Raw genomic sequence first — 13,651 nt, 5'->3', positions numbered from 1 at the left:
TAATGTTTGACTAAATATCTGTGCGTCCTGACCCAACCACATTAACACATACAACCAACCATCAGAATTTCTCAAAATCATCCTCAGGTTTGATAATTCACTAGGAAAATTCACAGAACTCAAGGCAACCTATTGTACTCATAGTTACGTTTCTGTCAAGGAAAAGGATATGGAAAATCAGCCAAAGGAAGAGACACACAGGAGACAGACATTCATTGCCCACAGAATGTGTTACCCTCTCAGTATCAATGTGTGACAATCTGCAGAGTATTAACAATCCAGGAAGCTTCTTATCAGGCATGATTGATTGATTGTCCATGCAGTTGACACTCCTCACTCCTCTCTGGAGGTCAGGCTGATATTATGTGGCCCAAGGAGCCTATCATAGGGTCCTTACATCATTAGCATAAGCTATCAGATATCATCCATGGAGCTCACTATGAATAACAAGACAGTTCTATTGCACAGCAAATTGTAAGGGATTAGAGGTTACCTGCCAGGAGCCAGGGACAAAGGCCCAGACCTCTCTTTGGGTAAGGCCAATTTACTTACTACACACTTGTTCATCTTCATCTACATTGACTCCTTTGAATCAGTTCTGTTCTTTACACCCTCCAGCCACAGAGCTGTTTCCTTCATGGTTTCCCATTTCGGTCATGACAAAATATTGTACGTAGTTGGGTTCCTAATTCTTCCGCCAGACTCATTTAGAGCTAGATTCCTCCTTCACGCTGTGCACTGTAGTCATGCAATCTCTCTCCAGTTCCCCCACATAAACTGCTCTTCCCTCTCCTCTGCTGTTAGCTAGTACAACTACCTCTCATTTCTTACACAAAGATGTAGTTTTTTATTATATAGTTAACATTTTCTTCCCCACAAGATCCCCAGCTGCACCAGGCACATATCTTGTTGATGTTTGCTCCTCATTATATCCCAGCACTTAGCACAGTTTATCATGTAATAAATGTGAACGAATGTTTACTTTAATTCACCATGAAGGGAATTATGTTCACATTGATTCAACCCCATGCCAGGAGTGTGATTCGGTGAATACATGTATTCTCCCCATCACACAATCAGCACTTATAGGTGGAGCACCTAAGTCCAGAGCTTTGTGTGACTCAAGCCTGTGGTATGCAAAACAGAGCCAATGGGGGAAGAATATCTGGAGACGTTATGCTGCGCAGCTAGAATGAACAAAGAAGTGGGTTCTGATATGAATGGGATTGATATCAATCTTCACTATTTCAAGAAACTGGAACTAGAAATACCCTGAGATGTTTCCATCAGGTACCTAGAAATAAACTAATATTATTATCTCTAACTCTGATTGAAGTTTGTTTTCTGTTCAAGACCACAGAGCTAGTGAGGCACAAATTGACAATGAAACTACCACCAGGAACCCCCATGAGACTTGGGTAATGACTCGTGCTGATCGCAACGTCCTCTCATTATTTGTTCGCACACACCCTGCTGTGTCATCTTGGAACACACGTGCAGAGATGGAGAGACCCGGGCCTGCTTGCGCATTTGCTTTTTTCTCTCCAACACAGATGTTTGGCAGCACTCAGGGGACAGGGCATCGCGCTAATACTGTGCCACGTTTATGTCTATGTTTATCTTCAAACATATCTAACTGGTTTGAAGGCATGAATTTTTTAGCCATAATTACGATTGCAGCTCTGGGTGACATTGTGGATGACTCGCTGTGTTCCTAAAAAGGTAGGAAAATTCGCTCCTGAGAATTAGTGAGTGAACATAATGGTTCTAGAAGTAACAATATGCATCATAAAGAATCCAAATCAATATTTTTATGGCAGAAGTTGATGTGTTTGTTGCTGCTCTCTTCCAAGTAAACAGGAAAAGATCAGAATTGAAATAAACAGCTAACGTTTGCATGCGAGCCAGAAATTTTAGATGCACAGGTTCTTCCTAAAGATAACAAAAAATAGAGAATTTGAGAAACTATACAGTGAATTCATCAGCTGGTAGAAAATAGATTGGATTGTTAAGATGTCAAGACACCCTGAAACACAACTGCTACCTGAATTTCCTATTATCTTGGAGTTTCAGAATGCCTAATGTTTGAAACTCTTCTCAAGGAGGAAAGGGCACAGAAATAAACTGGGGATAGGAAAAAAATAATAAAAATAAAAATTAGGTAAATAAGATCTTTGGGGTTAGACTGGGTCTAAGTAGGTTCATTTCAGAATGGCTGAAATTTTTATCTTTGATAGTAAATGACACTAATGTATGCCACATGCCTATTACGTGCCAAGCACTGACTAGGTGTGTAAGAATTTCCTCTTATTTCCTTATTTTGTGAAAGAAAAATCTAAGCATGAAAATACTGAGTAACCTATCCAAATATTCAAAACTTGTAATAAATAAAAATGTAAAATAGCAAAAATATTTATTCTAATCTTTCAAAATATAAGTCTACCTAAATTATAACCTGTGAATTGCCCTGCCCCTATATAACAAAATATTTGTAACTTCAGTACTCAGAGTTATGCCTGGTATATTTATTATATGCACACAATATTTGCTGAATCAATGAATACATAAAATTAAGAACAGGAAAGAATAATAGAAAACAATATGTGAAGGAAGGGCTTAAGCTTTTGTTGGTAACATAGAATCATCATTAAAATATCCTTGAAATCAGAATCCCTGTTATGCTTTTCCCTTCAAATTTCTATATATAATTGGTATCAGCTTGGAAAATTTTAACCAAACTTCATAGGCCTATCTAGAGTTGAGTGAAAAATAAGAGAGTGTTTGTGGATGAATGCATATCAGTCAGCATGAATCTCTGTATCATTGTTTAGACATCTCATTGCCTTATTTTTCTTCTTCTTCTTTTTTTTTTTTTTTTTTAACTTCCTGACTTTGAATTATATTAGGGGAACTGCTAGACGTCTGTTTCTGGGTTTTTCCAGTTTTTGTTTTTATAGGTTTTCTTACATTAAACAATGTCTGTCCTTTATTTCCCTTCTAAAAAGTAAGTCATCCAAAGGAGGACAAGTACATACCTGTAGGTGAATGCAAACACAATTTTATTTTTTATTATTTACATATTTTTTTCTTATGGCTAGAATCGTGTTCAGCTGTAGAAATGGATCTTTATGCTTCTCATTCTATTCCCCTCTCTCTCTTCCTCTCTCTCCCTTCCCATTTCCCCCCACACACAGTGTCAGCTCTGTAATCTAAAATTAGAGATAGCACAATATCTGAACAGAAAAAAGATGGCAATCTCTGGACCTCTGTGTCATAGTTCACCATCCTACTCTTTCTCCCAATAAAATTTCCTTATCAGTGCCCTGTTCAGAAGGGTTTTCCCCACTGACTCATGTGTCAACTCACACTAAGTTATAAATTAATGATATTATTTGTAATTTAAATTAGTTCATGGATGTCTTAACCTTTGCCACTTAATTTAGTTCATAGCTATCTTAACCCGAAGAAGTGGCTAATGTGACATTCCCAAGAAGATTAAAGTCTAAAGGAAAAGTCAGAGGATTAAACAATGGATCAGAAAGAAGATGAGTTAGATGAACCCAACTCTATCTGAAGAAATACCTTTCCAAGTAAGCAAAGATGTCTCAGAAAATGGCATCTGTCAAAACATCTGAGGCTGGCACTTGTGTTTTCTGATAACCCTAGTTCTTTTGCTTTTCCTCTAAAGTTTTAAAATGTTTTTTTCTTTCCATTTCTGGAGTCCGTTATGAATCATTTTGTAGATCAAAGAAGAAAGGGAAAAGCTGTCAGCAATTTGTCAAATATATTAGAAAGTATAGAAATTCTCAAGATATGCATCAGTCTAAGGAGTCTAGAAAATTACCTCTCAAAAGTAACTGCTTATAAGTGAATATTTGTCTTCCTAAATCACCAAGAACCAACTTTATTGAATCATTTGAAGCAGCTCTTCATTTTATTTCCTGTTGATCAGAATTTCATTAAGCTCTTCTTTTAATGCTCCATGACTTTGTTTGCTCCGGATTTATATTACTCAACCATATCCCTTAAGCTTAATTAAGTTTGTTTGTTCATGCTTTGAGCATTTTTCTCTGTTCTGCAGCAAAAGTAGGTAAAAATCAAGGGACACTCATTCATCTGTGAAGCTGTCAGTCCATCATAACTTGAATATTGATTTGGGGTGAGGTTGTGACATTCCCTAGGTAAGCATGTCAAGTCTGTTGCCAGAGAGCTCTCTGGTTAATTGAATATGATGTCTGTATGGGAAGTGATGAAGTATGTCAGTGATGTGTAAGTGTTCTCTCGCACTGTGAATCCAGTAGAGGGTAAGGATATTCCATCGTGTACTGACCAAACTCCATGCTCCTTGTCTTATTACTTTAGTATTTTTTTCTGTTAAGGGCCTGAGAGCAATGCAGTTATTCATCCAAGAGATGATTATGCATTAAAAAACTTGAAGCATGAAATATCAGATGGGGATAGTCATAAATGATTTGCCACATGAGTAATAATTTTAATTTGGTCTAAATTTGCAGTGTAGTTTTACTCATCTGTAATATGGGAGTAATGATCACCCTTCCTGTTATTAATGACTTCTCAGCAGTGTTGTAAAGATTAATTTATGTTCTTCAATGGCTTTTCAAATGAAAAGTGCTGTGTAAATGTTAGTTTCTAAAGCATAGCCCTTCCTGGCCAGAGCTAGCTTAGTCTCTGATTAATGTCTAAAATGTTGCATGAGAAATAAAATTTTGCTTGGACAATCACAAAGAAATATTTTTTTTAAGTTAGTTTAAGAAGAGAAAGAAGAACTTACAATTAAGCAATGTTACATGCTAATTGTATCTCAATTAAAAAAAAAGAGAGGTACAGTTTTCAATACTCTAACAAAAATAAAACACAAAGGTTAGTTACATCGTTTTAAAAAATGTATTATCTAGATTCACCACTCTGTCATTTATAGGTTTCTGATAGAGAAAAAAAAAATCACTGGCTTTCCACCTAATAAATTGCATTGTATTACACTGGTAAGTCATACAAATTAGCCTAAAACCATTTCTTTCCATAATACATGCAAAAATATTCTAAGGTAACATTTTGTAGAGTCTGGATTTCTCAAGGTTTCATTTGGCCCAAATATACATTTAAATGATTGGTCACTAAGGCCTCTGGCTATTTCATATCTGGCAAAATTATAAGGTACAGATTCTCATAAATATGAATAAAAACAGGAGAAGCAATTTCTCCATGTGTTAGAACCTCTGATTAAGCATTAATGCTGGTATGCAGCTAAGTAACAGACTGGGTATTAAGAGGCTGCAACATCCACAGTCTACTCTCCAGCTCCTTCCATGAAGGAAAGAATGTCGGCTAAGTTTTCTGCTCCCTTGTCAGTTTTGCTTCTGTGAAAATATCTTCTTCTGATTTTCATCCTATTTCTCTAGCTACACATTGCTTTTCAGGGGTTTGTTTTTGTTTTTGTTTTTGTTTTTTTCCTAGATCTTGCTCCAAATGAATGAATTTTAAAAACTTTTTCTTGGCATGTAATGTTCAACTTCCCTAATACCCACAAATTGCCTCAACATCTCCACTGGCATGACCCATACACATTGTAAACTCAACACCAAAAATAGTGAACCCAAGTGCTTTCTTCCAGCTGTCTGTGCCCTACCCCAGTGAGTGACAACATTATCCAAGTAGAGGGTACACTAAGTTCTTACCAGGAACACACCAAGACGTCCTGGAGTAATATTTTGACTAAATTTTTACTGAACATGCTCTGTCTACCAAGCAGTGTGTGAGATAATGAGCAGAATGAAACCAGCCTCTCTTCTCAGGTAGCTTACAGTCTAATGGGAGAGATAGATTTTAATGAAATAAGGATAATGGCTAGTCAAGACAAGGACATCAATGGGATTCTGTGACAGCATGTAAGACTATGCCATCTGTGAATGACTTCATAAGGAAGTAATGACTGAGCTTATATCTGAAGACAAAAAATAGCATGAAGGAGAACAGTGGGAAAGGTTGGATGAGGAGGGCATTTTGGAAAGAGGAAGGAGGGTATTCCCGCTTCCCCATCAAATCAGACCCAAATCATGGCCAACTCTCTCTCTTAAATATCACTCTCTGCCTGCCATTCTCAATTTCCACTGCTACATTTTTCACTTTCTACTATCATTACATCACTATTTTTTATTGTCTTCATTTGTTGATTTTTTTGAGAGAGAGAGAGAGCATGTGCCCATGAGCGGGAAGGGGTAGAAGGAGACAGAAAGAGGCAATCTTAAGCAGATTCCATGCCCAGCATGAAGCCCAGCATGGGATTCAATCTCACAACAGCAAGATCATGACCTATGCCAAAATCAAGAGTCTGACGCTTAAGTGACTGAGCGACCCAGGCACCCCATATCACTACTTCAGTATGCAGGCACTATGGACGGAATGTGTCCTCCTCAAATTCATCTGTTGAAACCCTGTCCCCAGTATAATATTATAAGGAGGTGGGGCTTTGGGGAGGTAATTAGGATTAGATAAGGTTGTGAAAGTGGAGCCCTCATGAATGGGATTAGTACCTTTATAAGAATCACAAGAGAGCTTGCATCCCATCTCTGCCCATTTGGGGGGAACAATGAGAAGTAGGCAGTCTGAAACTCAAAGGCTCTCAGCAGAATTCAACCATGTGACATCCTGATCTCACACTTCCAGCTTCAGAACAGTGATAAATAAATTTCTATATTAGCCACCTGGTCTATAGTACTTTGTTATATTAGTCCAGACCAAGACAGCCAGCCACCAACATTTATATATTCTCAAAATCTCTCACATCTTTTAAAACTCCTCAAAAGTCTCTTTTCAAAACCCAGTCAAGTCCTCATAAACTCTCAAATGTCTTTCTCCCTTCATTTCTCTTCTGAAATTTTTGTTATCTTGTGCCATAAATTCTCTCTTCTGTAGTGAAAGTCCTGATAGCCTCTCAATCTTTCAAACTTCTCCAGGTGTCTTTGTTTTTCGGTTTTGCTTTTTTTTTTTTTTTTTTTTTTTTTAATTATCAGAGTGTACAAAATTCCTCATGGAGCTAATGGAGAATAAGGAAAGTGAAGGGGAAATTTCAAATATTTTTCATTTATTTTCTTTCTTCTTCTCAGTGGAGAAGACACAATTACATTATTGGTAGTTTTATCTCTTATTGTGGCCCTAATTTAGATTTGTAACTTCTCCACTATATATCATGACTTGGAAAATATTCAGAATCCAGAATCCAGAATCCTGCGGATGGCAGGGAGCTATTTTTGCGTGCAGAGAGAAGATGGAGATGGGAATTAGGAAGAGAGAATATGGCAAAAGCACCCCTCCCCCAAAGCAGCTAGTGGAAAAGTGGAAACAGCCGCAAGGACTGAACTAAAAAGGGAGAAAGGAGAAAGGAGGGGGTTTAAATTCCATTAAGAGTATAAATAGGGGAAGCTGAAACTCTGCAGCTCGATACCTGGCGGTGCTCTGGTGGGAAGGGCAAATCCCCAGGAGCAGAGTGGAGTCTGGGTTCTTCAGGCAGGGAGAGGCGGTTCCCCTGCTGGAAGAACGCCTGGAAGGGGCTGTGTGGGTCCCCCAAAGGCAAGGCCTCAGTGGACCCAGGAGAACAACCACATTTGCTGGTGCTGGAACAAGGTCGCTGGGGGTGAAGCCTGGTGCCAGATGTGTGTTGTGATTTGCCATAATCCCTGAAAAGCTGCTGCTACACAATCGTGTGAACTTTTGTGGGGGGAGGGAGTGGGCTGGCACCCAGCTGCAGTCTCTGGGTGTCAGCAGCAGCACGGTCCCATGAATATTCCTGGGTGGTCTGGCACCCGACCAGTGCTCTGCAAGACCCTCCTGCAGAGGGGCAGAACAGGTCAAAGCTGCATCCCTCAGAAATAAGGGGTCAGGAAAAACAGCCGATTCTGAGATAAAACTCAGAGGGATGTTACGCCCGGGGCCTGGTCACAGACAGCTAAAAGCAGGGAGTGGACAGAAGCAGAAGACAAAGGACGGGTGCGCGATTGCTGATTGGGGAGAACAGAGTTCTGATACGAGAGAATGGGTAGCTGAGTGACACCATTTTCACTGCTCCCGCGCATGCATATAAGCACCTACAAGCACCACAACATTCCACCCCAGTAAGCTAAGCAGCACCACCAAGTGGAGAATGGAGCCATTACACCAGGTTGTGCCTAGCGAGGCCAACCTCGCTCTTGAGGAACACCAGTCTCTCTGCCTTCTTAGTTTATGGACTATAAAGTGCTTCATAGTTTGACTTCTAGGGGAAAACAAATTAATTTCAGCCTGTTCACCTGTCCATCTATTCAATTTTCTTTTTTTTTCTTTTTTCCTTTTTTCTATTTTTCATTTCTTTCATTTTTCTTTAATACAAAAATAGAAAAAACTCATTTTTATTTTCAATTTTTATTTAAAATATTTTTCTTTAATTTTTTTTCTATTATATTTTTTAATTTTGTGTAAATTTTTTCAAATTCTATTTTACTTCAATCATTTCATTACAGTCTACTTCAGTGTGTTCATTTCTTCAAATTTTTCAAATGATTTCCTTTTTTTTTCCTTTCCCCTTTTTTCTCTAATCTATCAAGCCCCTTTCAACACCCAGAACAAAACACAACTAGGATATAGCATCATTTATTAGATTTTGTGTGTGTGTGTGTGTGTGTATTTAATTTTTTATTTTTAATATTTTTTAATTTTAATTTTTTACCTCATTAATTCCTTTTCTCCCTTCAAAATGACAAAATGAAGGAATTCACCACAAAAGAAAGAGCAGGAAGAAACAACAGCCAGGGACTTAACCAACACTGATACAAGCAAGATGTCTGGACCAGAATTTAGAATCACGATAATAAGAATACTAGCTGGAGTCAAAAATAGATTAGAATCCATTTCTGTGGAGATAAAATAAGTAAAAGCTAGTCAGGATGAAATAAAAAATGCTATAAATTAGCTGCAATCTCGAATGGAAGCCACAGAGGCAATGATGGACGAGGCAGAAAAGAGAATCAGCAATATAGAGGACAAACTTATGGAGAATGATGAAGCAGAAAAAGAGCAAGATTAAGGCAAAAGAGCACGATTTAAGAATTAGAGAAAACAGTGACTCATTGAAAAGGAACAACATCAGAATCATAGGGGTCCCAGAAGAGGAAGAAAGAGAAATAGGGATAAAAAGGTTATGTGAGCAAATGATAGCAGAAAAATACCTAAATTTGGGGAAGACACAGACATCAAAATCCAGGAAGCACACAGGACTCCCATTAGAGGAAACAAAAACCAACCATCAACAAGGCATATCATAGTCAAATTCACAAAATACTCAGGAAAGGAGAGAATCTGAAAGAAGCAAGGGAAAAAAATCCTTAACCTACAAAGGAAGATAGATCAGGTTTGCAGCAGACCTATCCACAGAAATTTGCCAGGCCATAAAGGAGTGGCTGGATATATTCAATGTGCTGAATCAGAAAAATATGCAGCCAAGAATTCTTTATCCAGCAAAGCTGTCATTCAAAAGAGAAGGAGAGATAAAAAGTTTCCCAGACAAGCAAAAATTAAAGCAGTTTGTGACCACTAAACCAGACTGCAAGAAATTTTAAGGATGCTCTCAACTGGGAGAAAAGATGAAAAGAAACAAAAAACAAAAACAAATAAAGACCAAAAAAACAAAAACAAAGACTAGAAAGGACCAGAGAACACCACCAGAAACTCCAACTCTACAAGCATCATAATGGCAATAAATTCATATCTTTCAGTATTCACTCTAAACGTCAATGGACTCAATGCTCCAATCAAAAGACATAGAGTAACAGAATGGATAAGAAAACATGATCCATCTATATGCTGTTTACAAGGGACCCACTTTAAACCTAAAGACACCTTCAGTTTGAAAGTAAGGGGATGGAGAACCATCTATCATGCTAATGGTAAACAAAAGAAAGCCGGAATAGCCATACTTATATCAGACAATCTAGATTTCAAAATAAAGACTGTAACAAGAGATGAAGAAGGCCATTATATCATAATTAAGGGGTCTATCCACCAAGAAGACCTAACAATTGTAAACATTTATGTGCCAAATGTAGAGGCACTCAAATATATAAATCAGTTAATCACAAACATAAAGAAACTCATGGATAGTAATACCATAATAGTAGGAGACTTCAACACCCCACTCACAGCAACAGACAGATCGTCTAAGCAAAATATCAGCAAGGAAACAGTGGCTTTGAATGACAGACTGGACCAGATGGACTTAACAGATATATTCAGAACATTTCAACCTAAAGCAGTGAAATATACATTCTTCTCCAGTGCACATGGAACATTCTCCAGAATAGACCACATCCTGGGACACAAATCAGCCCTCAACAAGTACAAAAGGATCGAGATCATACCATGCATATTTTCAGACCACAAGGCTATGAAAGTCAAAATCAACCACAAGAAAAAATTTGTAAAGGTAACAAATACTTGGAGACTAAAGAACATCCTACTAAAGACTGAATGGGCTAACCAAGAAGATAAAGAGGAAATTAACAAGTTCATGAAGCCAATGAAAATGATAACACCACAATCCAAAACCTCTGGGACGCAGCAAAGGCAGTTATAAGAGGAAAGTATATAGCAATCCAGGCCTTCCTAAAGAAGGCAGAAAGATCTCAGATACACAACCTATCTTTATACCTTAAAGAGCTGGAAAAAGAAGAGTAAATAAAACCCAAAACCAGCATAAGACAGGAAACAATAAAGATTAGAGCAGAAATTAATGCTATCAAAACTAAAAAAAAAAAAAAAAAAAAAAAACAGTAGAACACATCAATCAAACCAGAAGCTGGTTCTTTGAAAGAATTAACAAAATTGATAAATCACTAGCCAGTTTGATCAAAAATAAAAAGGAAAGGACCAAATAAATAAAATCAAGAATGAAAGAGGAGAGATAACAACCAACATAACAGAAATAAAAACAATAATAAGAGAATATTATGAGCAATTATATACCAATAAAATGGGCAATCTGGAAGAATGGACAAATTCCTAGAAACATATACACTACCAAAACTGAAGCAGGAAGAAATAGAAAATTTGAACAGACCCATAAACAGTAATGAAATCAAATTAGTAATAAAAAATCTCCCAAACAACCAGAGTCCAGGGCCAGATGGCTTTCCAGGGGAAATCTACCAAACATTTAAGGAAGAGTTAACACCTATTCTCTTGAAACTGTTCTAAAAAATAGAAATGGAAGGAAAACTTCCAAACTCTTTCTACGAAGTCAGCATTACCTTGATTCCAAAACCAGACAGAGACCCCACTAAAAAGGAGAACTATAGACCAATTTCCCTGATGAACATGGATGCAAAAATTCTCAACAAGATATTAGCCAACTGGATCCAACACTACATTAAAAAAATTATTCACCACGACCAAGTGGGATTTATACCTGGGGTGTGGGGCTGGTTGAATATCCCCAAAACAATCAATGTGATTCATCACATCAATAAAAGAAAGGACAAGAACAACATGATCTTCTCAAAAGATGCAGAGAAAGCATTTGACAAAATACAGCATTCTTTCTTGATAAAAACCCTCAATAAAGTAGGGATAGAAGGATCATATCTGAAGATCATGAAAGCAATATATGAAACACCCAACATTAGTATCATCCTTAATGGGGAAAAACTGAGAACTTTCCCCCTAATGCCAGGAACAAGACAGGGATGTCCATTCTCAACACTGTTATTCAACATAGTATTGGAAGTCTTAGCCTCTGCGATCAGACAACACAAAGAGATAAAAGGCATCCAAATAGGCAAGGAGGAGATCAAACTTTTACTCTTCACAGATGACATGATTCTCTATATGGAAAACCCTGAAGATTCCACCAAAAAACTTTTAGAACTGATTCCTGAATTCAGCAAAGTTGCAGGATATAAAATCAATGCACAGAAATCAGTTGCATTCTTATACACCAGCAATGAAGCAACAGAAAGAGAAATCAAGGAATCAATCCCATTTACAATTACACCTAAAACCATAAAATACCTAGGAATAAATCTAACGAAAGAGGTGAAAAATCTATACGCTGAAAACTATAGAAAGCTTATGACAAAGTTGAAGAAGACACAAAAAATGGAAAAAGATTCCATGCTCCTGGATAGGAAGACTAAATATTAAAATGTAGGTACTACCCAAAGCAATCTACATATTCAATGCAATCCCTATCAAAATAACACCAGCATTCTTCACAGAGCTACAACAAATAATCCTAAAATTTGTATGGAACCAGAAAAGACCCCAAATAGCCAAAGCAACCTTGAAAAAGAAAAAGCAGGAGGCATCACAATCCCAACTTCAAGCTTTACTACAAAGCTGTAATCATCAAGACAGTATGGTCCTGGCACAAAAACAGACACTCAGATCAATGGAACAGAATAGAAAACCCAGAAATGGACCTACAAACATATGGCCAACTAATCTTTGACAAAGCAGGAAAGAATATCCAATGGAATAAAGAGTCTCTTCAGCAAGTGGTGCTGGGAAAACTGGACAGCGACATGCAGAAGAATGAACCTGTAATAAAGTGGACCACTTTCTTACACCATACACAAAAATAAACTCAAAGTGTGTGAAAGACCTGAATGCAAGACAGGAAGCCATCAAAATCCTCGAGGAGAAAACAGGCAAAAACCTCTTTGATCTTAGCCACAGCAACTTCTTACTCAACACATCTCCTGAGGCATGGGAAACAAAAGCAAAAATGAACTACTGGGGCGTCATCAAAATAAAAAGCTTCTGCACAGTGAAGGAAACCATCAGCAAAACTAAAAGGCAACCGAAGGAATGGGAGAAGATATTTGCAAATGACTTATCAGATAAAGGGTTAGTATCCAAAATCTGTAATGAACTTATCAAACTCAACACCCAAAAAAACAAATAATCCAGTGAAGAAATGGGCAAGAGAAATGAATTGACATTTCTCCAAAGAAGACATCCAGATGGCCAACCGACACATGAAAAAATGCCCAACATCACTCATCATCAGGGAAATACAAATCAAAACCACAATGAGATACCACCTTACACCTGTCAGAATGGCTAACATTAACAACTCAGGCAACAGCAGATGTTGGTGAGGATGCGAAGAGGATCTCTTTTGCATTTTTGGTGGCAATACAAGCTAGTGCAGCCAGTCTGGAAAACAGTATGGAGGTTCTTCAAAAACTTAAAAATAGAACTAACCTACGACCCAGAAATTGCACTACTAGGTATTTATCCAAGGGATACAGGTATGCTGTTTCGAAGGGACACATGCACCCCCATGTTTATAGCAGCACTATCAATGATAGCCAAAGTATGGAAAGAGCCCAAATGTCCATCGATGGATGAATGGATCAAGAAGATGTGGTATATAAATACAATGGAGTATTACTCAGCAATCAAAAAGAATGAAATCATGCCATTTGCAACTACGTGGATGGAACTGGAGGGTATTAAGCTAAGCGAAATTAGTCAGAAAAAGACAAATATCATATGGCCTCACTCATATGAGGACTTTAAGACACAGAACAGATGAACATAAGGCAAGGGAAGCAAAAATAATATAAAAACAGGGAGGGGACCAAACATAAGAGACTCTTAA

The sequence above is a fragment of the Lynx canadensis genome, chromosome B1 (genome assembly GCF_007474595.2).
Source record: "Lynx canadensis isolate LIC74 chromosome B1, mLynCan4.pri.v2, whole genome shotgun sequence".
NCBI classification, from domain to species: domain Eukaryota; kingdom Metazoa; phylum Chordata; class Mammalia; order Carnivora; family Felidae; genus Lynx; species Lynx canadensis.
Note: the sequence above shows the minus strand (reverse complement) of the source record.